Here is a 26,600-nt window from a genome sequence, read left to right as displayed (position 1 = left end):
CCTGAGCCGGTGGTGTCGGTTCCAGTTCCTGAGCCGGTGGTGTCGGTGTCTGTTCCAGTGCCTGAGCCGGTGTCTGTTCCTGTGCCTGAGCCGGTGTCTGTTCCTGTGCCTGAGCCGGTGTCTGTTCCAGTGCCGTGGCCGCCCGAGGGAGAGTCTCCGCCCTGGCCGCCCGAGGGAGAGTCTCCGCCCTGGCCGCCCGAGGGAAAGTCTCCGCCCTGGCCGCCCGAGGGAAAGTCTCCGCCCTGGCCGCCCGAGGGAAAGTCTCCGCCCTGGCCGCCCGAGGGAAAGTCTCCGCCCTGGCCGCCAGATGGACTGTTCGCTCTGCCCTGGTCGCCCGAGGGAGAGTCTCCGCCCTGGCCGCCCGATGAACTGTCGTCTCCGCCCTGGCTGCCAGATGGACTGTCACTCCCTGTCCCCGTTTCCCTCCATGGACCTGGCCCCCCATCCCTCCCCCTGATCCTCCACCGTTCCACCTCCCTCCTGGACTCTTGTTTTGTTTTGTAGTGTTGTCTTGGAGCGTCTGGTAGCCGCTCCGTAGAGGGGGGGTTATGTCACAGTGTCTGGTTTGTGTTCCCTGGGTAAACACTAGAGGTCCCCTTCCCTCACGGTGTCACTCACTCATGAACTGCAATTCCCACAATCCTATCTGTACTCATCACTGTTCATTGCACCCAGCTGTTCCCCATTATCATTGTTAGTTTCTGCGTGTATAAAAACCCTGTCTGTGTTAGTGTTTGTTACGGAGTCCTTGTTTAGTTCACACCACTTCCTGAGGTCAGTCTTTGTGTGTTCCTGTTTGTTTCTTGTTTTTGGATTACTTATATGGATATTGACTTATTGCCTGGACTGGATGTACGAATACGGATTACCCTTAAATAAAAGCTGCATTATTGGATCTACTTTTGTCTTCGTGTGTGCGATCGTGACAGACTGGGCCTAAGCCCTGAAATGTGTATTCCTTCGTGCCACAACATCATAAAGGTTGATTGGCTGAGGCAGATGTTGTCCCAGGGTCATCATAAAGATATTGGTCTCAGGACGGCTCCCACACGGCAAAATCAGGACGTGCGCTTCGCACATAGCAAGCAGTCTTGGCCCGAATGTGTCCTCAGACTGGCACTGCTGGCCTCTGGTCGGCAATGGCATGTCTCCTGTCAGCCAGAGCTGGGTCATGTGTGGCAATGATGGCACAGCATGATCACGGCAAAACATATGAGGCCTGAATGTTGGTGGGAGAAGTGTGGCCAAGATCAGTCCATTGATTATCTGGCCCAAATCAGGCTTGTGACCATGGGCCATATAAATGCACTTTCCCACATTGGAAATTTTATCTGGCAGTTTCAGTTTCACAAAACTCCCTTTTCCTCGGCCCACATAACGCATGACAGCCCTGTAGTGGCCCAGATCTGGATTTAAGAATAGGACCACACATGGGCAATAACTGGCTTGATTCTCAGCCAATTAATGACCCATAACTGGCCATGCACTGGGCCTGAATAGTTTTAGTATTGGTACAGATTCTACCAAATATTTGGATTACAGCATAGGAATTGAATACTTTGATCATTTTATTGTGTTTGTGGTGTATTTTACAAGACAATGGTAAAATGGTCACAGAAGTGACAGTTCTTTTCATTCTGTTATAACTTGTCAATTCAAAGATTAATTTTAAACAATACTACACATTACAATTTTGAACTGATTAAAATTTCTGTGATAATTTTACCATTATCGTGAGGTATTTTATTCTGTTCACCATGAAGTAAATCATTTTATTACATGTACCAATACTAAGAACTATTCAGGCCCAGTGCAGGGCCAGTTACGGGTGATTCATTGGCTGGGATTAAGACTAGTTATAGTCCATTTGTGGTCCTAATCTTTAATCCAGATCTGGGCCACTACAGGGCCGTCATTCTTTGTGGTATGTGGGCCGAGGGAAATGGGGTGTTGTGTGGACCGGAACTGGGCCAGAAAAAAATAGCTGAATATGAATATTTAAGACCTGTAGGGGGCAGTCTAAAAAGCAGCAAAGAAGGCAAGCTTCAACAATAGGAATTTTAAAGTCTCAGGTGAAAACTTATCTTTTTAACTTAGCTTTTAGTTAAGGGTATTATGTTTATTGAAGTAATAACTTATTTTTATTTTTCTCCCTATACTGATCTCACTATACAGTTGTGTGAGGGTGTATGTCTACGAGTGTGTAGTCATGCCTTCATCTGCTATTGGTAATTTTTTTTTATATATGTGTTTTAATTATAACTGTGAAGCACTTTGGGTAACCACGTTGCTATTAAATGTGCTATATAAATAAATAAAAGTTGAAGTTGAAGTTGAAAACCTGTTGTTTGTGCACGTCCACCTGTGAAGCGTTTGATTGTGCTGCTTATTGCTGAACTCAAACGATCGATCTTTAATTCTCACGCCCTGTTTCCACCTGGTATTAAGATGCGTTTTAGTTGATCTGATCACAAATAGAGACATTTCCGTTTAAACCTGGTCTCTTTTGTTCACTTTCACCCACTTCTGTCTTGATTTGTTTGATATAAAATGCTCATTGATGCTATGTTTCAGGTAAAGTGTGTTTAAATGAGAAATGTGTGCCTTCAAAGAATGGATATACCACCAGAGAGGAAAAGTAGTAGAAGTATAGATAACAATTCTGTTTTGGGACTGGGCTAGATAAGGCTCAGGTGTGGCTCTGTTTGGGTTTACTTAAGGCTGAGAATAGGTACCAAGAATAAAACCTATTCTGTGCAGGGGTGTGTTGTGGGTCATTAACTGGCGGAGACTTGGGCCAGCTATGGCCAGTGTGTGGCCCTTGTCTTTGGGCCACTACAGGGTCATCATTCTTTGCGGGATGTGGGCCGAGGAAAAAGGGGTTCTGTGGAACGGAGCTGGGCCTGATAAATGTTCATATTTGTGAGATTTTTGAATTTCCGCACATTGCTCACCCTTGTGTCACAGTGAAAACTGCCAAATGACCCATTCGTACACATAGAAACCACAAAATAGTGAAAGAGCAAAAAATATTTACAAGAGCAGTCAAATATGAGCCTTAGTGCATAAGATGTTCATATTTGTGTAAAATTTCGTACATTTCTCACCCTTATGTCACAGCACAAGCAGGGAAATTACCCACTGGTAATCAGCAACCGTCTCAATGCGATCGTGATGAGCCTAATTGTTTTGTATGGAATACGTTTTCAGAGTGCGGCTTTGGAACGCCGGACGCAAGCTCTCACGGGACAGACCGTTCAGGTGCGCAACTCTCACAACCTAGCATATGTTCACACATATTTGGAAAATGCTCACTGAGACTTCGAGGGGCTCTCTCTGGAAAACTCAAAGTTGTGACCCAGCGTCTGATCCAAGAGAATTGGGTATCGACACATCCGGCCCACTCTCCCAAGAAGATTGATGCCTTCCATTTCGACATACATGTTCGCATGACAATTGTGATTTTGGCTTGACTCTGGCCAGAGAGAGATCGATCGGTACAAGAGCGAAACCCAGAAACCAGGCGAATACAGCAATGTGCTTGGACTTGTTGCAAGCAGCAAAAAAAAATAGGCTTTACAATGACATAAAACATATGTATATTGGATTTTATTTGGCCGAATGACCAAGAAATTTACAGTAATTTAATCTGCCTGATTATATTGTCTGCTATGTTTGCTTATTTATTAAATCCAGGTGGGTGATAAGATAACATAATCTGATACAGAATATAATGTATATTGTAGGCCTATATGCAGGGGCGGACTGGGACAAAAATTCAGCCCTGGCACTGTAGCCACACAAACACAGTATACTGCCAAAAATGATTGTATACTGCCAGAAAGCATTTCAAGGTCAAAGGGGCAATGTCCACTGTGGCAACCCCCCCCCCCCCCCCCCCCCCCCCCCTCCAACCTTTCTCAACATTTCTGAGAACACTTTTTTTTTTTTTCTGACAACGCACTTTTTCATGAGACATTTCCTCAGTAGCAGAACTTTAACTATAACTACAGCCTCAGACTTCTTACCATATCAGGAACAGAGACTCCAGGTAAGATGTGATTTTAAAACAATATCAACAGGCAGTGTCAGTGTGTGTTGGAGTAAAGGTTGAGAGAAGGTTAATACAATGCTCAGCAAATCAATCTACATGTTCACTGAAAGGAAAAGTTAATGCAAGTTTTCAGAGGATAGACATTAGAAATTGTGAAACCATGAAGTTGAAACTGGAGAGACTAGAAAGTGCAAAGTTGTATTTAACTATTATATTATCTTTTACCTTTTATATTACTGTTATATATATATATGTGTGTGTGTGTGTGTGTGTGTGTGTGTGTGTCCTGTGCTAGCAGAATGAGTCAGAATGTTAATTCTTCTTAATATCATTCATTCATCTTTGTCACTAGGATACGTACTAAAAACCTTTAAGCTGGCTATGATTAAACCCCCTTGTTAAAAAAACACAACTTGATCGTACAGAATTAGTCAATTGCAGGCCGATCTCAAATCTACCTTTTCTGTCAAAGATACCAGAAAAGGCGGTATCCTCACAACTATGTTCCTTTTTAGAAAGAAATGATATCTGCGAGGATTTTCAGTCAGGATTTAGACCGTACCATAATAAATGGTAAAAAAAATAAAAAAAAATAAACCATTATAAATGATTTGCTCTTATCATCTGATCATGGTTGGATCTCTCTATTAGTGTTATTGGATCTTAGTGCTGCATTTGACACTAAACCTGAGCTAAATGCGGGAAATGTGGGTCTTACACAATTCTGCCCATAAGACAGTCGGCAGCGCATTGCGCATGCGATTTCAGTGTTCTAGTTAGACAGCTGAATCGGCTACACCGATAGTAGCTTAGCCTGCAAGGCGGGAACCTCTAGGTTGTAAAACCTAATAAATGTAGACGGCGAGGCCCAGCCCGCCGCCGTACATATATCCTGTAGGGAAATCCCGCTGGACCAAGCCCACGAGGAGGCAACACCCCTCGTGGAGTGCGCTCTAACTCCCAACGGGCACTGGAGGCCCTTGGCAGTATAAGCCAGCGCTATGGCGTCAACTATCCATCTGGATAGGCTCTGTTTCGAAACAGCCATTCCCTTGGAACGTCCACTGAACGAGACAAAGAGCTGCTCAGTCTGTCTGAAGACAGCAGAGCGGGACACGTAAGCTCTTAAAGCCCTAATGGGGCAGAGAAAACTTGAGTCCCCTTCCTCCCTTGATCCCGGCAGGGCAGACAGGGAGATGACCTGAGCCCGAAATGGTGTGTTGAGGGATTTTGGCACATATCCATGCTTAGGTTTGAGTATGACTTTAGAGTCATTAGGTCCAAACTCTAAGCACGTTGGGCTCACAGAGAGCGCGTGCAGGTCGCCTATGCGCTTCACTGAAGCGAGAGCCATCAAAAACACTGTTTTGAAAGACAAATGCTTGAGGCTAATAGATTGGATAGGCTCGAAAGGGGCACCTTTCATGGCCGCCAAAACCGTAGAAAGGTCCCACATAGGAACTGAAGGAGGTCTGGGAGGATTTAGCCTCCTAGCTCCCCTGAGGAAGCGGATGACTAAATCGTTCCTTCCTAGAGACTGCCCCAGCGTTGTTCTGGAAAACGCTGTAATAGCCGCCACATAAACTTTGAGCGTGGAAGGGGATCTGCCCTTATCCAACAGCTCCTGTAGGAAGGAGAGAACCTCCGTCACCTCACAATTGAGAGGTGATATGCTCCGAGCTGTACACCAGCCGGAGAAAACCGACCACTTCGAGGCATAAAGCCGCCGAGTCGACGGCGCTCTGGCCTGAGTGATGGTGTTTATCACTCCCTCTGCGAGGTTAACGGATAACCGTTGAGCGCCCACACGTGAAGCGACCACAGCTCCGGGTGCGGATGCCAAATCGAGCCCCCGGCCTGCGAGAGGAGATCTCTCCTCAATGGCACTGGCCATGGAGCGATGTCTGCTAGCTGCATCAGGACTGGGAACCATGCTTGGTTCTTCCAGAACGGTGCTACAAGCAGTATTGAGCATTTCGTTTCCTTGACCCGCTCTAACACCTGAGGCAGGAGGGAGACGGGGGGAAAAGCATAAAGCGGGCAGCGCGGCCACACGTGGGACAGCACGCTGTCGTTCTTGGAAAAGAACACGGGGCAATGAGCGTTTTCGCGGGACGCGAATAGGTCCACCTCCGCTCTGCCGAATCTCTCCCACAACAGCCGGGCTGTTTGTGGGTGTAGAGACCATTCGCCCAGGGGAATGTTGTTCCTGGACAGTCTGTCTGGGCCCACATTCTGGAGCCCAGGCACATGCACTGCTCTCAGCGAGCGCAAACTGTGCTGAGCCCATATTAGGAGGCGTTTCGCCAGCCTGTACAGGGATGTGGATCTCAGACCGCCCTGGCGATTTATATAGGACACCACGGCCGTGTTGTCCGAACGGACTACGACGTGTTGGTCCTTGATGTGGGGATAAAAGCGCGTTAGCGCGTTGTGCACTGCCAGCATTTCCAGGCAGTTGATGTGTTGGAGCTTTTCTCGTTTCGACCACAGGCCGAAGAACGGTCTGCCCTCGAGCAGCGCTCCCCATCCCGAGGTGGATGCGTCGGTCGACACCATCCTCACTCTCGAGGAAGTCCCCAGGCTTACACCTGATCGGTACCAGTCGTCTGCCAACCAAGGTGTCAGGGCTGTGACACAGCTCTGATCGACCTTGAGACGCAACCGGCCGGACACCCACGCTCCGCGCGGTACTCGCGCTTTCAACCAGAACTGCAGAGGGCGCATGCGGAGCAAGCCCAGCTGGAGAACCGTTGATGCTGAGGCCATGAGACCTAGCATCCTTTGAAACGTTTTGAGCGGGGTAGACGCGCCGCAGCGGAAAGATCTCGCCACGCGCTGAATGTGCAGCACGCGCTGTGGCGACAGCCGCGCTGTCATAGACTGTGAGTCCAGAATGGTACCCAGAAACGAAATCGTTTGACTGGGGTTCAGTGAACTCTTCGTCCAATTGACCGTGATACCAAGATTCTCGAGGTGGTCGAGTAAAATGGTTTTGTGCTCCACGAGCTGTGATCGTGATTGAGCTAGGATCAGCCAGTCGTCCAAATAGTTCAGCACTCGCATGCCTCTGAGTCTGAGAGGAGCGAGCGCCGCGTCCATGCATTTCGTAAATGTACGAGGTGCCAGGGACAAGCCGAACGGAAGGACTGTATACTGGTATATCTGACCCTCGAAGGCGAATCTCAAGTATCGCCTGTGACGTGACGCTATCTGTATTTGAAAATACGCGTCCTTCAGATCTATTGACATGAACCAGTCTCCTCGGCGAACCTGCGCGAGAATTTTCCTGGTCGTGAGCATTTTGAAACTGCGTTTCACTAATGCTTTGTTCAGCCGTCTTAGATCCAGTATGGGTCTGATACCACCGTCCTTTTTGGGGACTAGAAAGTATCTGCTGTATAGCCCCCCTTCGCTTTGAGCCAGGGGTACATGCTCTATCGCCCCTTTGCATATCAGTTTTGATATTTCGGCGCGAAGTAGGTGTGCTACTTCTAAATTCACCGTAGTCTCGACGCGCGCTGTGAAGCGGGGAGGGCGTCGACAAAACTGTAGCGAGAAGCCTCTCTTTATAATGCCTAGCACCCAGTCCGAAACCCCTGGAAGCGCTGCCCATGCTTCTGCATGGCTGGCTAAGGGCTGGATGCGAAGCGCGCTCTGTTCGCCGTGCGACAGAGGTGCTTCGAGGTGCGATAACATAGGCGTTATGCCTGTGGCATTCGAGGCGGGGGGCGCGCTTAATACAGCGGGCAGAGCGCTCGTCCTCGACCTTACTACAGTGCTTAACTGAGTGAGGGAGGTCTGAGCGAGCCCCGCGGGACTCATGTCTGCGAGTAAACGTGGGCGGGAAGCGGGCACATTTACTGCTTTGGCCGCGCTGCCTGTCTGAGCAGAGCGAGCGCGCACAGGTTTCGTTTTTACAGAGAGCCTGTGGTCTGTGAGACATAGTGTGTGTGGGCACTGGGGAGTGGGCACTTTCACTATATTGGAAGCGCAATCGACCCGAGTCGATTTTATGTGCGCGAGCCCTAAGTGTAGGGCTGTGCTTGTGTGTAGGGATGGGCACTGAGGAGTGGGCATCGACACTACATTTATAGCACCAACGGCCGTGGCCGGGACACCAGAAAATACACTCTTTTCGGGATATATCTGGGTAGCCGTGAAAACGGCTTTTGTGTGCAGGCGAGCGGGCAACTGTGCAGGCTTGCGTCTTGCAGAAAACGCTGGAACAGTCGCAAGTCTTGGGACTGAAACAGCGGTGCGCTTGGGTGAGAGACCGGCCGCAGCGGGGCTCACACACCTGCGCTTCCCTAGGAGTGCTAGGACTTCTTCGGGGCTTCCGGCTTCACCACAACCCTCGGCCGAGGCCCGCGCTGAGCAGGGCGTCGGCTGGTAGAGCGAGAGCGGGACCTAGAGCTGTGCTGCTGTCGCTGCTGTCGCTGCTGAGAAGGTGTGGCGGAAGGCGGGGGCTGATGCTGAGAGCTTCGCGGATTCTGTTTATCGCGATTCGCTGCAGAACCGGAGCGCTTCGGCAGGAAGTGCTTAAAGGCTTGGGACGCTTTCTGTGCCTCGGTAAATCTCTCCACGAACTCGGAGAGAGAAGAACCGAAAAGGCCAGCGGAAGACAGCGGGGCGTCGAGAAACGCGTTGCGCTCGGAATCAGCCATTTCCGTGAGCGTAAGCCATAGGTGCCTCTCAGCAACAGTGGCGGAAGCCATACATCTTCCCATGGCCTGTGCAGCAGACTTGGTAGCGCGGAGTGTTAGATCCGAAGCGCTCCTCAGATCCGCGATGCAGATAGCCTCCGGTCCCATCTCGTCCAGCTTACGGAGGAGATCACCTTGGAAAATCTGCAGTGTAGCCATGGTGTGTAGCGCTGACGCAGCCTGCCCAGCGGCGGAGAAGATTCGCGCGAGCAGCGTCGACGTCATGCGGCAGGCTTTAGAAGGCAACACCGGTTTAGTCCGCCGTCCAGCAGAGGGCGGGCAAAGGTGGGTCGCTATCGCCTGTTCCACCGGCGGAAGTGAAAGGTAGCCTCGGTCTTTCGCATTATCCAGGGAGGAAAATGCTGGCGACACAGACGAGCGCGTTCGCGCAGAGTAGGGCGCATTCCAAGCCTTCGCCACTTCTTCGTGAAGCTCAGGAAGAAAGGGGGCGGGCTTAGATTCCGGAGAAGTGCGCTCACCAGGGAGGAAGCTACCATCCAGCCGGGTACGAGAAGGGAGTTCCGGTGCAGACCACTCGAGGCCGAGGCTCGCCGCGGCCAGCGCGAGTACTCGCATGAGCTCCTTCTCTATGTTGGCTCTCGTAGTGGGCTTGCGGGCAGGAGGCGCGAGGTCCTCAGAGCTCGCCCAGTCCTCGCTGCCTGAAGCTAGCAGAGAGCAGGAATCCTTCTCTCTCGACGCGGCCTCAGAAATGACTTCCTCTGATGAAGCGGCGGCAGACTGCGGGCGCTGAGCATCAGGAAGTGAAACAGGAGAAGCCGGTGAAGCAGGCGGGCAAACCGGCGAGCTTGGTCGAGCTGGAGCGGGTTCCGGGGCCCGCTGCGAGCGGCGCTTCTTACGGCGCGGCAGCGCGGCGGGGAGTGCAGACTCTGAGAAGGATGGCAGGCGAGTCCGCAGAGTCACCATCGGCAAAAGGTCGCAGTGAGGGCAGCCGCCGTCAGCGAGCGCGAGTGCTGCATGGTTCTCACCCAAACAGGAAACGCAGATGACGTGTTGGTCTCCCTGGGCGAGTGGGGCTCGGCACGAGCCACATGAAGGCATCTTTAAAAAGACGCAGCTCTTTTAGGGGGTGAGTGTCGCGGCGGCGAACACACACACACACACACAAACAGAGTGATAAAGGATATATAGCGCCGGAAAGCGCAGCAGGTACGGCTGTAGAAGGCGGCGTTGCCAGCAGCTTCGAGTGGCTCGTCCCGCTGAAATGCTTGCCTCAAACGACGCTTGCTTCCTCGTGATCCAGCGATGCGTGAGCTTCGCTGAAGAGATGAAAATCAAGTGAATCAGCCTTCTCGAGCTCCTTATATAGAGGCTAGCCACACCCATCTCGGCGGGAAATGGCTAGGAGGGCGCGAAGCGTCCTCATTGGCCTGACGTCACCTCAGGCCTCGCTCGATAGGCTTATGCAGTTGCTGCAGAGCAGCCAATGAGCGAGCGAGCCGTCTCGCCATAGCTAAGCACTGCCGCAACGCGCTTTACATGTATGAAAATTAAGGATAATTTTTTGCTTCAGTATTTCGTGAAAAGAGACTTTTCCCGTAGCGTTTTTACAAAAACGCAGTACGAGAGGACTCTCGTAGGAGAACACACAAGTTTATTTAGATCATTACTTGTTTACACCGTCTTGCAGCGCTGTGAGGAATAATAATAATGGAAAATGTCCCTCAGAAGTGCGGGTATATCGAGGAGCGAGCTGAGGAATACTAGTAAGTTTTTTCCTTCTCACGTGAATTTCTTCACGTGGGTTTCTGTTTATGAATGAATAAACGGCAGAGATGCGCGCTGTTTACCACAGCTGGCAAAGACAGTTTAAATTTAAATCGCGTGTGTGAATGAATGATGATGTTTTAGCAAACTGTATTGCTATACTGAGATGAGTAAAAATCGACTGAATGTTGAAATAAAATGTAGGCTATTTGTATAAGCAACGTATTAAACTGCAAATTAACAATATGCCCTAATATTTCATGAAAACAACGTTACAGTCAGACGAAATATGAAAGACAACATTTTGTTTAGTAGATTTGGGTACAGTTTTTACTGTAGAATATACTGCCACATCAAATAAGCTTTTGTTTAGCAATTTCTATATATAAAATACTATTTTTGTCAAAAATAAAGTCATCAACTAAGATGTTAGCTGTTCCAATGTTGGCTATATTCAAACTAATGAATACATAGATAAAATGTAGGCCTATAATAATTTTTTTTACAAAGAAAGAGTACACTTGAAATATTGTTGAAATTGTTATTATTGTTGTAATTGTAACCGTTTTAATAAAATAGTAAAACATATTTACAAGATAGATGTAAGCAAAATCTTAAATGGTCAATATAAGTCTTCTTCTAAATATATCTTTTGTCCTTGCATTGTGGCTCAGTCAGTTTCACACCTGAATGAATGGCTCATCATTATGCAGAGTGGGTGGGACATTGTATTCTAAGGTGTAAACCACTCCTCGTTCACGCCCCCCTTGCATATTGACTTTCCAAGCAAAACCTGTTTTACATCAATTTAAATCAATGTATGGTTTTATGTGAACGATAAAGCAAGACTATTTTCACATAATTTTGAAGAAAAAACTATAGGCGACGACATCCATTAGTCAAAAGTCTTATTGCCACATATTTAGTATGTGTTTTGTGGCCTTATTTCAAAAACTTTAATTTTTTGTTTTTTCGATAACCACGCATAAACATTATTCTCTCAAAAATGAAAACATGTACATACATGTGGCTCACATATTATTGTAGTCCTGTTTGTGCTATATAGAGTGAATTTACACCTTTGCCATTAATATGTTTATAAGCAACTGAAAAAAGCACAAATGTCAGAGCATGTCAGAACACCTCCAGGGCCCAAAAAACCACTCAGACTCCAGAGGGTTAAACATTGCATCAATTTTAAAATATTGCTGATTACTTACAAAGCACTAAATGGTTTAGCTCCGCAGTACTCGAGCAAGCTCTTAACGCATTATAGTCCTTCACGTCTATTGCGATCTCAAAATTCCGGCCAGTTAACCCTCTGGGGTCTGAGGGAGTTTTGGGGTCCTTGAGATGTTCTGACATGCCCTGATATTTGTGCTTTTTTCAGTTGCTTATAAACATATTAATGGCAAAGGTATAATTACACTCTATTTAGCACAAACAGGGCTACCATAATATGTGAGCAACATGCATGTACATGTTTGTATTTTTGAGAGAATAATGTTTATGCACGGTTATTGAAAAAACTAAAAACTAAAGTTTCTGAAATAAGGCCACAAAACACATACTAAATATGTGACAATAAGACTTTTGACTAATGGATGTCGTTGCCTAGAGTTTTTTCTTCAAAATGATGTGAAAATCATCCTGCCCTTATCATTCACATAACACAATACATTGATTTAAATCTTGTAAAACACTTTTTGTTTGTAAAGGCAATATGCGCAAGGGGCGTCAACCATTCAACAGCATCATGCATGTTTAGTGATTCACACCTGAGGAGACAATGGGGCCTGCATACTTAATGAGCCATTCATTCAGGTGTGTCACCTATAGCCACAAGAAAGAATGCAAGAGCAATATATATATATATATATATATATATATATATATATATATATATATTCTACCAAATTGGTTCACAGTTGGAAGCATGTCAATTTATTTTTATATATTTTTTTTCACAAATTTTGCTTGCAAATTGTATAATATCCAAGGAAAACATGTCTAGTAATTGTGCAGTTAATTCTCATACTTTATTTTCAGTTTTGGAATATGTATCCTCTCCCCAAATTTGTCAATAATAAAACACAATAAAAATTATTTAAAGAAAAGGCTTATATTTACCTTTTAAAATTTGTTTACATCTACCTTGTAAATATATTTTTTTTTATTAAAAAGGTTACAATTACAACAACAATTGAAGTGTAATCTTTCTTTGTAAAAACTAAAGTATACATTTTATCATACATATTTCAAAGTTAAGGATTCATTACTTCGAATATAGCCTACATTGACAAAACATACTATATTTAACATATTAGCAAAAATTGGCAAACAAAAGCTTATTTGAGGTGGCAGATATTTTACAGTAAAAATGTGTAATCTATCCAAAACTAATCAACGAAATGTTGTCTTTCATTTGTCTGTAACATAGGTCTTTCGTTTTTATTATAAGGAATATAAATGTTAATTTGCAGTTTAATACGTTGCTTATACAAATACATTTTATTTCAACATATTTCAGTCGATTTTTACTCAGTATAGCAAAATAGTTTGTTAAAAGCAGATCATTCATTCATTCACACACGCGATTTAAATTTAAACTGTCTTTTTGCGAGTTGTGGTAAACAGCGCATCTCTGCCGTTCATTCATTCATAAACAGAAACCCGATTCACGTGAGAACGAAAAAAAAAACTTACTACAGTATTCCTCAGCTCGCTCCTCGATATACCTGCACTTCTGAGGTACATTTTCCATTATTATTATTCCTCACAGCGCTGCGAGACGGTGTAAACAAGTAATGATCTGAATAAACTTGTGTTTTCTCGAGCTGATATGGGGGCGTTCACAGGTTTGCGTGGATTGCCTCAATCATTTGCGTTTGAATAGCGTGCGCTCTCCGTGGGCGGAGTCACATTACATTTGAATGAGCTGTAATGAGCTCGACTGGAATCGCTCTCTTTTAATACAGATTTCACAAGATGAGAATATTTGTTTTTTATATAAATTACTTCATTTAAAAGAAGAGAATTCAAGCTTCATGCCTGTGTGTCTGTATGCCTGTTTGACTGAGTATTCGCTGAGTTATTGTTCATTTTCGGACGCGTTTCAGAATGGACTTCACTGGCAGAGAGAAGGCAGAACTCGCTTCGTGTTTATTTTTTTTTATTTGGCAAAAAGCACAACACTTTGTTTTTATTGTGAGTATACACAAAAATAATACACATTTAACAGAATCGATTGATGTATGAAACTCCTATGGAAAATCAAAGTCAACAGAGTATTTATGAGTTTCTTTTACACTGATAATAAAAAAGCGAGCTGGTATCGCAGGCGATACCGCCGACCTCAGGGGGTTAATAATACCTAGAATATCAAAATCGACTGCTGGCGGTAGATCCTTCTCCTATTTAGCACCAAAACTCTGGAACAGTCTTCCTAACATTGTCCGAGAAGCAGACACACTCTGTCAGTTCAAAGCTAGACTAAAAAAACATCTCTTTGGCCTAGCATACACATAACACATTATAGACTTATATAATTCAATGTTAGGCTGGATAAATTAGGTCAGCCGGAATCGGGAACACTTCCTATAAATCCTGATGTACTCGTTACATCATAAGAATGGCGTCTACACTAATATTAGTCTCTCTGTTTATCCCGAGGTTTACCACAGTCCGCCGGATCCAGGCCGTATCCAGATCTGGTGAAGGACCTGTGCCTGGACGCGACGACGGCGCAATCCTGAAGTGTCAACTAGTCTCTCCCCTGTGAAGGCCTCCTTCCCTCCCTTTACCTCTCTACAGATAAAGCATTGTAGGGATAATTCCGGTTCGTGTGGCTACGCGGAAGTGATAAAAGATTCTGTATTATAAATTTTAAGGCCAGACAGGTGGTTTGTTGAGGGTTGGTTTGTAGGGAAGGACTACACGCCTGCGCACATATATTCAAACGCACATAGCTATAGACTGAACTCGTAATACGCATCTGCACGCCATCCGCGTTCTCACTGGTTCGCGATTTTGTTAAAACGGTGTCGTGTTAGCGGCCCCTAAGTTAATAACTAATGATCGTTGCGACGGAAGTGAATCAATCAAAACTAACTTTAGCTGGACAATAACTTTATTCTAGAGCTGCTGTAAAGCCTATTATCACTGTAAAGCTGCTTTGGAACAATCTACATTGTTAAAAGCGCTATATAAATGAAGATGACTTGACTAATTACGAGCTGCAGGAAAAATGTCAATTTTGGTCGAATTTGAGGTTCTCTGATACCCTGGTAATCCAGAGTTCTCGCGAGAGCACAAGTTGAATTTGCTCAGCGAGTTACTCTGGTGTCGAATAATGTTGCTCATTAAATATGCCCCTCGATCTGAGCTGCACCAATCACATCGGGTTATCTGATATAGCCGGACCAGAGGCGAGCTAAACAGAAGACGACAGCGCTGTGACGTCCAAGTCATTAGTAAACATTGCAAGATGGTTATGGATGAATACCAGTTGTTTGAAACGGCTTTGGCCGCTAAAATGAACAAGTTAGACTTGGCTTTTTATCTAAAAGAGGAACAGAAGACGCCGCTCGAATTGTTCCTTTGCAAGAAGGACGTTTTTGCTGTTTTGCCGACCAGATACGGCAATAGTCTAATCTACCAGTTAGCTCCGCTGGTAGCTAAGCGTATGGGGTTTATTGTTGTGATTGGTCGTAGTGTTATCCAATTGCGTGCAGTGAGATTTTCAAATGCATGCTTGGTGCCGCCCCTCGAGCTGGCTGATTTTCATTAGTCGACGCCAGACCATTAATCTTTTAGATTTAGGTCTGGATTTCCAGGCTAGTTCTCTGAGAAGAATACCTTCAAATACTGTTTGAGCGCAGCATTCCCAGCAAACACATTTACGTTGTGGCAACGTCTCTGGCACGTTGCATTTCTGCAATGGCAACGTCGCTGTCTACGTGCTCGCAACATTGTAACAACGTAGAATTGTAAGACGCAACAGGGCTGTAGCAACGTTGCTACGCGACATTCAGCAACTGAGAGACGACGTTCTGACAATATTTTTATATGCTGCTATATCCCCCATTTAGCATTTTGTTAGATAATATTAGGGGTGTCCCCGACTATGGATTTTCATAGTCGAATCAGAATCGTCAAGTCTTGCCTATAGTCGACTAATAGTCGAATCATGTGTATGGGGGAGGGGCTTTAACATTTCAAAGCCGCGATGTACAGAAAATCATACAAAGATATAGAAGAAAATGTATAAAAACATTTTGGATCAATAAATCTAAGAAATAACATTAATAACTCCAGAAAGGCCACACTGCAGACAGGATTTGCATTTCACATGCAAAAAATAAATAAATGAAATCGGCTAAATTACCTGTGCGAGCAGGCTCTAAGTACAGCACAACATCGATGCACCGAAAAAATAAACAATTAATTAAATATGAACAGAATATACCTTTCTAATAAATAAAAATACAAAACGAAATAAATCAGAATCAAGTCACAAGATGAGGAGCAAATGTGTGCAAAATGCCTAAAGTGCAAGTTAACATATATTCAAAGCACAAGCCACAAATAGTTAGATTAGATAACCCTGACAGATCAATAAATAAAATTAAAATAAAGAAATTATTAAAATAACGATAGTAGCCAGAATTTTCAACTTTGTCTTTTTAACTGCAGAAACAACAATAAATGCTAAACTGGAGTCGCAGTCTTTTTAGCTAAAAATGAATCACAGCATCCAAAAATCAAATTAGAACCGGCTGAAAAGTTTTGAAATCACTTGTACCCTACCTGATCGAGAGAACAAATCCAGTCTTTCACGCTGTCTGTGTCCGTTGGAGTCTTTTGTGCGCGCGGATAAAATACATTGTAAAACACGTAACGTGAGAAACGACTCAATCTCCTAAAATAGTTAAATGAAGGAAAACCATGATCGCACTTCTGCCGGCCAACGTTAACATGTTGGTTTTCCACGGGACATTCTAAAATGCTTAACGTGAAAAAAGCTTTTAAAACGCTTAAAAGGCACTTTAACGTGGCTTAATGTACACAGTAGCCTACACACTTTATGTGCAGATAATCAGATGAACCCAGAATATGAACGCAATACGTTCCTCCTATATTTTATATTCAAAAATATGTATATAAAAGACTCAAAAGACTCCAGCGGACACAGACAGAGTGAAAGACTGGTTTTCCTGATGCTAAATCCAGCCTTGGAGAATATCCTTTCTGATGGTGAGGTAGGTCGATCACCTGCGTGAAGTTGGCCCCCCACCCAACGCAAAACGTCATCAAACTATGCTCAATCGTTTGTGCTCCGTTTGTGCTGGTTTGTGCTGTAAAAATTTTCGTTTGTGCTGTTTCAGTTTTTTAGATATTAAAAAAAATATTTTTAGGTCATTCTGAGGTCACTCAGCCCCCCCACATGCTCCAAATTCACCCAAAATAGTCTCGTTCGTTTATGCTTCGTTTGTGCTGGTTTGTGCCGGTGAAATTTTCGTTTGTGCTGCGTCGGGTTTTAAAATATCAGAAATTGAATTATAGACGATGACGTCACCAGCCCCCCCACATGCTCCAAATTCACCCAAAATAGTCTTGTTCGTTTGTGCTTCGTTTGTGCTGGTTTGTGCTGTAAAAAGTTTTGTTTGTGCTGCTCCGATTTTTAGATATTAAAATAATATTATGTGGTCATTCTGAGGTCACTCATCCCCCCACATGCTCCAAATTCACCCAAAATAGTCTCGTTCGTTTGTGCTTCGTTTGTGCTGGTTTGTGCCGGTAAAATTTTCGTTTGTGCTGCGTTGGGTTTTAAAATATTATACATTCAATTATTGTTGATGACGTCACCAGCCCCCCCACATGCTTCAAATTCACCCAAACTATGCTCAATCGTTTGTGCTTCGTTTGTGCTGGTTTGTGCTGTAAAAAGTTTCGTTTGTGCTGCTTTGGTTTTTTAGATATTAAAATTATATTTTTAGGTCATTCTGAGGTCACTCAGCCCCCCCACATGCTCCAAATTCACCCAAATTAGTCTAATTCGTTTGTGCTTCGTTTGTGCTGGTTTGTGCCGGTAAAATTTTCGTTTGTGCTGCGTTGGGTTTTAAAATATCAGAAATTGAATTATAGATGATGACGTCACCAGCCCCCCCACATGCTCCAAATTAACCCAAAATAGTCTCGTTCGTTTGTGCTTCGTTTGTGCTGGTTTGTGCCGGTACAATTTTCGTTTGTGCTGCATTGGCCTTTAAAATATTAGACACTGAATGAAAGCGAATTATAGACGGTGACTTCACCAGCCCCCCACCTGCTCCAAATTCGCCCCAAACATGCTCAATCGTTTGTCTTCGTGTGTGCTGCAAAACGTGTATGTATATATATATATATATATATATATAATTTTTTTATTTTATTATTATTATTTTTTACAGTAGCTAGTTAACCCCCTGAGGTCTACGGTATCGCCGGCGATACCAGCTCGTTTTTTTTTTATTAGTGTAAAAGAAACTCATAAATACTCTGTTGACTTTGATTTTCCATAGGAGTTTCATACATCAATCGATTCTGTTAAATGTGTATTATTTTTGTGTATACTCACAATAAAAACAAAGTGTTGTGCTTTTTGCCAAATAAAGAAAAATAAACACGAAGCGAGTTCTGCCTTCTCTCTGCCAGTGAAGTCCATTCTGAAACGCGTCCGAAAATTAACAATAACTCAGCGAATACTCAGTCAAACAGACATACAGACACACAGGCATGAAGCTTGAATTCTCTTCTTTTAAATGAAGTCATTTATATAAAAAAACAATTATTCTCATCTTGTGAAATCTGTATTAAAAGAGAGCGATTCCAGTCGAGCTCATCTCATCTCATTACGTTATAATCGGCCCCGCCCACGGAGAGCGCGCGCTATTCAAACGCAAATGGCTGAGGCAATCCTGTGAACGCCCACATCAGCTCGAGAAAACACACAAGTTTATTTAGATCATTACTTGTTTACACCGTCTTGCAGCGCTGTGAGGAATAATACTAATGGAAAATGTCCCTCAGAAGTGCGGGTATATCGAGGAGCGAGCTGAGGAATACAAGTAAGTTTTTTCCTTCTCACGTGAATTTCTTCACGTGGGTTTCTGTTTATGAATGAATAAACGGCAGAGATGCGCGCTGTTTACCACAGCTGGCAAAGACAGTTTCAATTTAAATCGCGTGTGTGAATGAATGATGATGTTTTAGCAAACTGTATTGCTATACTGAGATAAGTAAACATCTACTGAATGTTGAAATAAAATGTAGGCTATTTGTATAAGCAACGTATTAAACTGCAAATTAACAATATGCCCTAATATTTCATGAAAACAACGTTACAGTCAGACGAAATATGAAAGACAACATTTTGTTGACCAGATTTGGGTACAGTTTTTACTGTAGAATATACTGCCACATCAAATAAGCTTTTGTTTAGCCATTTCTATATATAAAATACTATTTTTGTCAAAAATAAAGTCATCAACTAAGATGTTAGCTGTTCCAATGTTGGTTATATTCAAACTAATGAATACATAGATAAAATGTAGGGCCTATAATCATTTTTTTTTACAAAGAAAGAGTACACTTGAAATATTGTTGAAATTGTAATTATTGTTGTAATTGTAACCATTTTAATAAAATAGCAAAACATATTTACAAGATAGATGTAAGCAAAATCTTAAATGGTCAATATAAGTCTTCTTCTAAATATATCTTTTGCATTGTGGCTCAGTCAGTGTCACACCTGAGTGAATGGCTAATTATGCAGAGTCGGTGTATTCTAAGGTGTAAACCACTCCTCGTTCACGCCCCCCTCGCATATTGGCTTTCCAAGCAAAACCTGTTTTACATCAATTTAAATCAATGTATGGTTTTATGTGAACGATAAAGCAAGACTATTTTCACATAATTTTGAAGAAAAAACTATAGGCGACGACATCCATAAGTCAAAAGTCTTATTGCCACATATTTAGTATGTGTTTTGTGGTCTTATTTCAAAAATGTAAATTTTTAGTTTTTTCGATAACCACGCATAAACATTATTCTCTCAAAAATGAAAACATGTACATACATGTGGCTCACATATTATTGTAGTCCTGTTTGTGCTATATAGAGTGAATTTACACCTTTGCCATTAATATGTTTATAAGCAACTGAAAAAAGCACAAATGTCAGAGCATGTCAGAACACCCCCAGGGCCCAAAAAAACGCTCAGACTCCAGAGGGTTAAAGTAACAAGGTAAGACCGAAACGGATTAAATTAATCAAAAGTGAAAAAATTATCAAAAATTTAATTTTCCACAAAAAATATTAAACATAAAAAAACACACAAATAAAACACGCAATATTTATTAAAATAATACAAAATACAATACAAAATAAGAGCCTTTCTTAACTGAGCAGTGAGCACCAATAATAATTGAGCACAAAATCAACATCTTATGATTTCTAAAGAATAATGTGACATTGAAAACTGGAGTAATGATGCAGAAAATTCAGCTTTGACATTACAGGAATAAATTACATTTGAATTATATTAAAACATTAAAATATTAATTATATGAAAATATCTATTTATAGGCTAATCATTTTTCACAATATCAGCAGCCCTCCCAAACTGTAATACATTAGGCCTACAGATTACTTTATTACTTTTATTTAAAGGTAATTATTTACCTTACAATAAAGGCTGTCTCAGAATTGTAATGCATTAGCTACTCCAGTTACTTTCACCAAAATAACTACAGAAGTAGAACTTAACATTTCTAAAACGACTAGGGCTGTGTAACAATATGCAATATGAAACCGAAATCCCGACGCTCCATCCACGAACCTGTGTTGCGGTGTGAGAAGGCAGAATCGCGACACACCCCTTCCAACTCCAGAGTCCAGATCCAATGCTACTACATCTTCATATCACTATTATTTGAAGTTAACATTATAAAATACATAGACTTACACCACAAAAATAGCTGAGAATAAATTCTTTAAAATTGGTCAATTCCAGCGTTATGGACGTGACATTTGCAAGTCAAAACTTGAAGTATAAATTATCAGAAAATGCACTTAATACCAATATATTGAAACGTCTGTTATATATCCATAGGCTTCTCCCTTAATAAAGGAGTCCAGACATTAGAAAAATATCAGTCTACTCATGCGTTTTATATTTATGAGGGAAATAGCATGTGCGTAATTTTTTTTTTGTAATTCTATGAATTACACTGCGCAAACCAAAAGTAATACTAGCCTACCTACCGGATGAAGAAGCGTTGTCTCTCTGCAGAACATAAATTATTCATTTTATTAAATTTTTTGTGTTTGCATTTATGAGGAAAAAACAATGTAACGGACGGAGAACTGCGTTACGGACTGACCGCTCTAAAAACGGCACTAAAAGACTGCTTTAAAACTTTCACAGAGACCTCAAACAGAAAGCACAAAGCCTTTCTTTAAGGTGAAATTCGTTTTGTATTAATTGTATCTTAATTTTAATCATTGTTTCATCTACCAAATGACAGGATTTAATAGGCAAAATAAGAAGTAAATAGGCCTATATCAGACAATAGATAATCAGGACATAGAGGCGCCGGCGCCTAAACTGCAGTTGGTCTCATAAATGAACCGAAACTCAGCGCCTAGGCCTACTTGCATCACAGACATGTCTACTTTTAAACAGAACAATTCAAAACGAAAGAAAACAGACTGCTCTCTGCTTATGTATGAAATGTGCATTTCTCTGTGGTGCGTTCACGAAGATGCAGGCTGGTTGAAGTCACCGTCATTTAATGGGCTGGTGAAGTCACCGTCTATAATTCGCTTTTCATTCAGTGTCTAATATTTTAAAGGCCGATGCAGCACAAACGAAAATTGTACCGGCACAAACCAGCACAAACGAAGCACAAACGAACGAGACTATTTTGGGTGAATTTGGAGCATGTGGGGGGGCTGGTGACGTCATCGTCTATAATTAAATTTCTGATATTTTAAAACCCAACGCAGCACAAACGAAAATGTTACCGGCACAAACCAGCACAAACGAAACACAAACGAATGAGACTATTTTGGGTGAATTTGGAGCATGTGGGGGGGCTGAGTGACCTCAGAATGACGTAAAAATATCATTTTTATATCTAAAAAACCGAAGCAGCACAAACGAAACTTTTTACAGCACAAACCAGCACAAACGAAGCACAAACGATTGAGCATAGTTTGGGTGAATTTGAAGCATGTGGGGGGGCTGGTGACGTCATCAACAATAATTGAATGTATAATATTTTAAAACCCAACGCAGCACAAACGAAAATTTTACCAGCACAAACCAGCACAAACGAAGCACAAACGAACGAGACTATTTTGGGTGAATTTGGAGCATGTGGGGGGATGAGTGACCTCAGAATGACCACATAATATTATTTTAATATCTAAAAAACCGGAGCAGCACAAACAAAACTTTTTACAGCACAAACCAGCACAAACGAACGAGACTATTTTGGGTGAATTTGGAGCATGTGGGGGGGCTGAGTGACCTCAGAATGACCTAAAAATATTTTTTTAATATCTACAAAAAATTTTTACAGCACAAACCAGCACAAACGGAGCACAAACGATTGAGCATAGTTTGACGCCGTTTTGCGTTGGGTGGGGGGCCAACTTCACGCAGGTTACATGATCCACACTTTAGATTTTCTTATCCCAGACATTGTTAAAGATTTAAATCCTTGCCGCCAAGACGCTCCTCTGTCGGTCACGGATTGAAAGTGAAACTTAAATCTGTCACGGGGTTTTGGGATTTATTCACGCACGTTAAAAAATATTTATTAAAAGCTTCTTTCTTTGCACATTTTTATATACAGCATTATCATAATAGGCTGAATATTAACGTATTGACAGAAAACCGGTAGTTCTATGTGAAATCAGACATTGAGCGCCCTCATATAGCCAAAGTGGCATGATCCTCGTTTCATAACACCTCTGCGAAGATTCGACCGTGAGATCGGTAATCGAATCAGGCTCCTCCAATCGAAGCATCGAATCTTCGACTATTCGGGGTCACCCCTAGATAATATACTTTTAATCGTTTGTTTATCTATATTATTATTTAATGGGGCTATATCAACACCTGCAAGTGTACACTTTGAAGAGTAAAAATGACATGGTTTCGTTAATTCAACTTTATTAAAACTGCATATGGTAATCAAATTGCACTTCCAAAAGTAATACATTTGTGAAAAAAGAAAAAAAAAAGAAATAAACGAATATACAAATTTATTTTAAGTATAATAAATAAAACCTAAAAAGCAAAGGCAGATCAGAACATTTAATGAACAAAACCGGGTCTGTATGGCAGACAGTAGCCGAAAGCCGGCCGATAAAGGTCGGTAACCGGGGAAACATCCACAAATCCAGAGAAGCAAAGAAACGAATGAGAGCGGAAAAATAAAATGAAAAACTAAACAGTGCAAGCGAGGCTACATTAATCATATTAGAAATTAAAGTTGTAGGTTGTGTTTGATAGCTGAGGTAGGCTAAATTAAATGCAATACTCACGGATCCTTGCTCGATGATGAACGAGAACACAATGAGCCCAACAGGTGGTTGGGATTTAAAAGCTGATTTTCGCGCTTCAGGGCAGTGACGAGTGCATATGTAGTCCAGTGGTTGTCAAGACACCATAAGCACAACCTTAAACAATGGCCCTGAACGGTGGTTTAATGTCAACATTGTGACAACGCTGTAACAACCTTCACCACACAACATATTTATAGCAACCTTTTGGCCATGTTGATAAAACGTTGTTAGAAGGTTGGCTACGTTGTGCCAACGTTCTGTGTTTGCTGGGTTTACACAGAATTACAGTATTTCAAAATATCTGTCTTGGCAAGTATTCACACAAACATTATCTGTTATGTCTTAAATTAACATTTTGTTGGGGAAAAACATTTGATGTGTAACATTATATTACATCCGTACGGTTCTATAAGTCATATATATGCTGTCTGTCTCATTAAAGTTAATCAAACAATTGTGGTATCATGGAAAAATACTGAATATTTTTCCTCTAGAAATGGGTTTTGACTTGGTGGTGTTATTATCAGGGATTTTACAGTATGGTTGCTTAGTGATTTTGTTTTGGAACCGATCAGAAAACTTTAACATGATTTTTCTCAAAACTCTGTTGACTGAGCAACACATGTTTGAAGTCGATAGAGACAAAGAGAGTATAATGGGGATAAAAGAGAAGACTGTCTATGAAGTAAATTTATGTCATTAGTGGAATATTAAACGAAATATAGTAACGGCTATATAGCTGTGTGTGCAAGCTGATAAGAGAAAAACACGCAGTGGATTGAGCCCTCAGCGGCAGAAGCGTTTGAGCGCATCCCTTTTTCACAGACATCCGTGGAAAGTTTGTAGTTCAGTCGGATGTCAATGGCAAATGAAGGAAAAACGAGGCATGTATTATTAACGTTAACTGACGAGAGAGAAAGAGAGCGAGACAGAGAGAGAGAGTACTTCTGTTGAAGGCTCATGATTGCTGATCGTTCACTCAGCACATGTGTCATTTGGATTAAGGCCAGGCAAGTTTATTTATATAGCACATTTCATACACAATGGCAATTCAAAGTGCTTTACATAGAATAAATTAAAAGAATAAAAAGAAATAAGAATAATTAAAACAGTTTAGAAAAATAAAATGAAATACAGTACAGTACAGTCGGACGAACAGTGGCACAGTGCTCATTCAGTAAATGCATAGCTAAACAAAAGTGTTTTGAGTCTGGATTTGAATGTGACCACTGTAGGAGCACATCTGATCTCTTCTGGAAGCTGGTTCCAGCATAATAGCTAAAAGCAGACTCGCCATGCTTAGAGTGAACCCTTGGTATTTCTAGCTGATATGATCCTAATGATCTGAGTGATCTGTTGGGTTTATATTCAGTGAGCATATCTGCAATGTATTGAGGTCCTAGGCCATTGAATGATTTATATACCAGTAATAATACTTTAAAATCAATCCTAAATCTAACTGGGAGCCAGTGTAAAGACCTGAGGACTGGTGTGATATGTTCATATTTTCTGGTTCTGCTCAGAATCCTGGCGGCAGCGTTCTGTATGAGCTGCAACTGTCTTATGGTCTTTTTGGGAAGGCCAGTGAGGAGTCCATTACAATAATCCACCCTGCTGGTGATGAAAGCATGAACAAGTTTCTCTAAGTCTTGTCTGGAAACAAAGCATCTAATTCTTGCAATATTTTTTAGATGATAGTATGCTGATTTAGTTATTGCTTTGACATGACTACTGAAACTAAGGTCTGACTCTAGTGTCACACCAAGATTCCTGACTTGATTTTTTAGTTGTTTGACCCCTGGAGTGAAGGTATGCGTTCACCTTGAGAACTTCATCTTTGTTTCCAAATGCAATGACTTCAGTTTTATCTTTGTTTAACTGAAGAAAGTTTTGACACATCCAACTGTTGACTTCATCAATGCATTGGCACAGGGAGTCAATTGGGCTGTAATCGTTAGGCGATAGGGCTAAGTAGAGCTGTGTGTCGTCTGCATAGCTGTGGTAAGCGATTTGGTTCTTTCTCATTATTTGGCTCATTGGGAGCATATACAGGTTGAAACTAAATCGTATATGGAGGTAGAACATAAACATAAACTGTTACCCGATTTATGTATAACGAGTGGTTCCCTACATTATTACAGGATGTTTGTAGGTCAAGAAGTTTAATGAACGCAAACATCTGAAGTGCGCGCCCCGAAAATCTGTGTCTCAGACAGCGCGTGAATACTGAATTGAATTCTCTTTCACGTCTTGTGCTTGTACGGACAAACTCACACTAAATTATTTATAAACACCCGTCTTGGCGAGTATCCTAAACATAGTCAGTTATATCTCAAGGAAACGTAGACAGTATATTCATATTGGACCGGTGCATTCGGTCTTAAAGGGACAGCAGTCTAATAAACCTGCAAAGAAATCACTCACTGCTCTTGACTAAATACCTTTCGTAACTTTATAAAATTCCATCTATATTTAATTTATACAGTGATGTATATGCAGTGATATTTCACATATGATTACTTTGTTTTCTTGTATTTATATGTGCTATTTGTAATTTGATTATTTGTTCATGTTTTATTAATTACTATTTACTTGTCTTTAATAATGTTGTAAATTTACATTAATCAGGCTTGTAGTTTTGCTGTAGTATAAAAATTGTAATAGAGAATTGTGATATTTCACTGGTGTCTAAACATCTGAACCGCTGGCCCAGTCCTCAGCACTGAGCCCTGCTGGAGCTTACTCTCATGATATATAGCAACACAGATAAAAGTTTCTTGATATATTTGACCATTTATTGAAAGTAGCTATTTGCAAAATATGCTGCATTTTTATAATTCCGCTAGGTGGCACTAATGTCGCAGAAACTACATGCTTCACCTTTAAAACAGTATGGCGCATCGGCCGAGGACGCACTAATATAAATCAGAGATGACAAATCAGAAACACCATGGCAGGTGTCAATTTAAATTTATGACATAAGTGTTAAGAGATAAAAAATTGTATATTATAAAAAATATTAGTAGCCTATTATAAATAACATATATGTAAAATATCATTAGTATAAATGTAAGGAAAAATTTTAATATAAGTATTCTTTTTAAATATATGTTGAAATAATGCAAATTGATGACTTTAACAAAGACATAGACTAACGATTAACATAGTGTAACGGTCACCAGCTGGAGTGCCCTTGAGAGCCACCAGAGGGCACTCCACACCGGACTATCATATTTACTCACAGACTACAATTCCCATCCTGCATCTACCTGGACTGATTACTTCATACACCTGCACTACACTGATTACACACACCTGCACCTCATTCACACACACCAGAGCCATAGAGAGAGAGAGTTGCGACACTCCCATAGACCTCCGTTGTAAATAATGGCGGCGCTTTTAACCGCCTACTTCCGGGATATGAAGATCGGAATAGTTCCAAACACTGTCATTTGGGCGTTGGACACCATTCACTTACATTGCTGTGCGTCGAGTTG

General features: G+C 42.1%; 1 protein-coding gene across 3 annotated transcripts in view; it reads left to right on the top strand.

Moving 5' to 3' along the window:
• The first annotated feature begins 3,929 nt into the window (after positions 1-3,929).
• Positions 3,930-26,600, top strand: part of LOC309502182 (stonustoxin subunit beta-like) — a 65,304-nt gene continuing 42,633 nt past the window's right edge. Inside the window, exons 1-2 of one of the 3 annotated variants that reach the window (XM_082174455.1) lie at positions 3,930-4,051; positions 14,158-14,323. The gene's annotated coding sequence lies outside the window, so the exon portion shown is untranslated. Of the gene's footprint in view, positions 4,052-14,138; positions 14,324-26,600 lie in introns of all 3 variants that reach the window. The other 2 variants (XM_082174456.1, XM_082174454.1) reach the window with 2 other exon arrangements.

This window comes from Leuciscus leuciscus (assembly GCF_965113295.1).
Source record: "Leuciscus leuciscus genome assembly, chromosome: 7".
NCBI classification, from domain to species: domain Eukaryota; kingdom Metazoa; phylum Chordata; class Actinopteri; order Cypriniformes; family Leuciscidae; genus Leuciscus; species Leuciscus leuciscus.
Note: the sequence above shows the minus strand (reverse complement) of the source record. Positions and strands in the feature narration are given on the sequence as shown.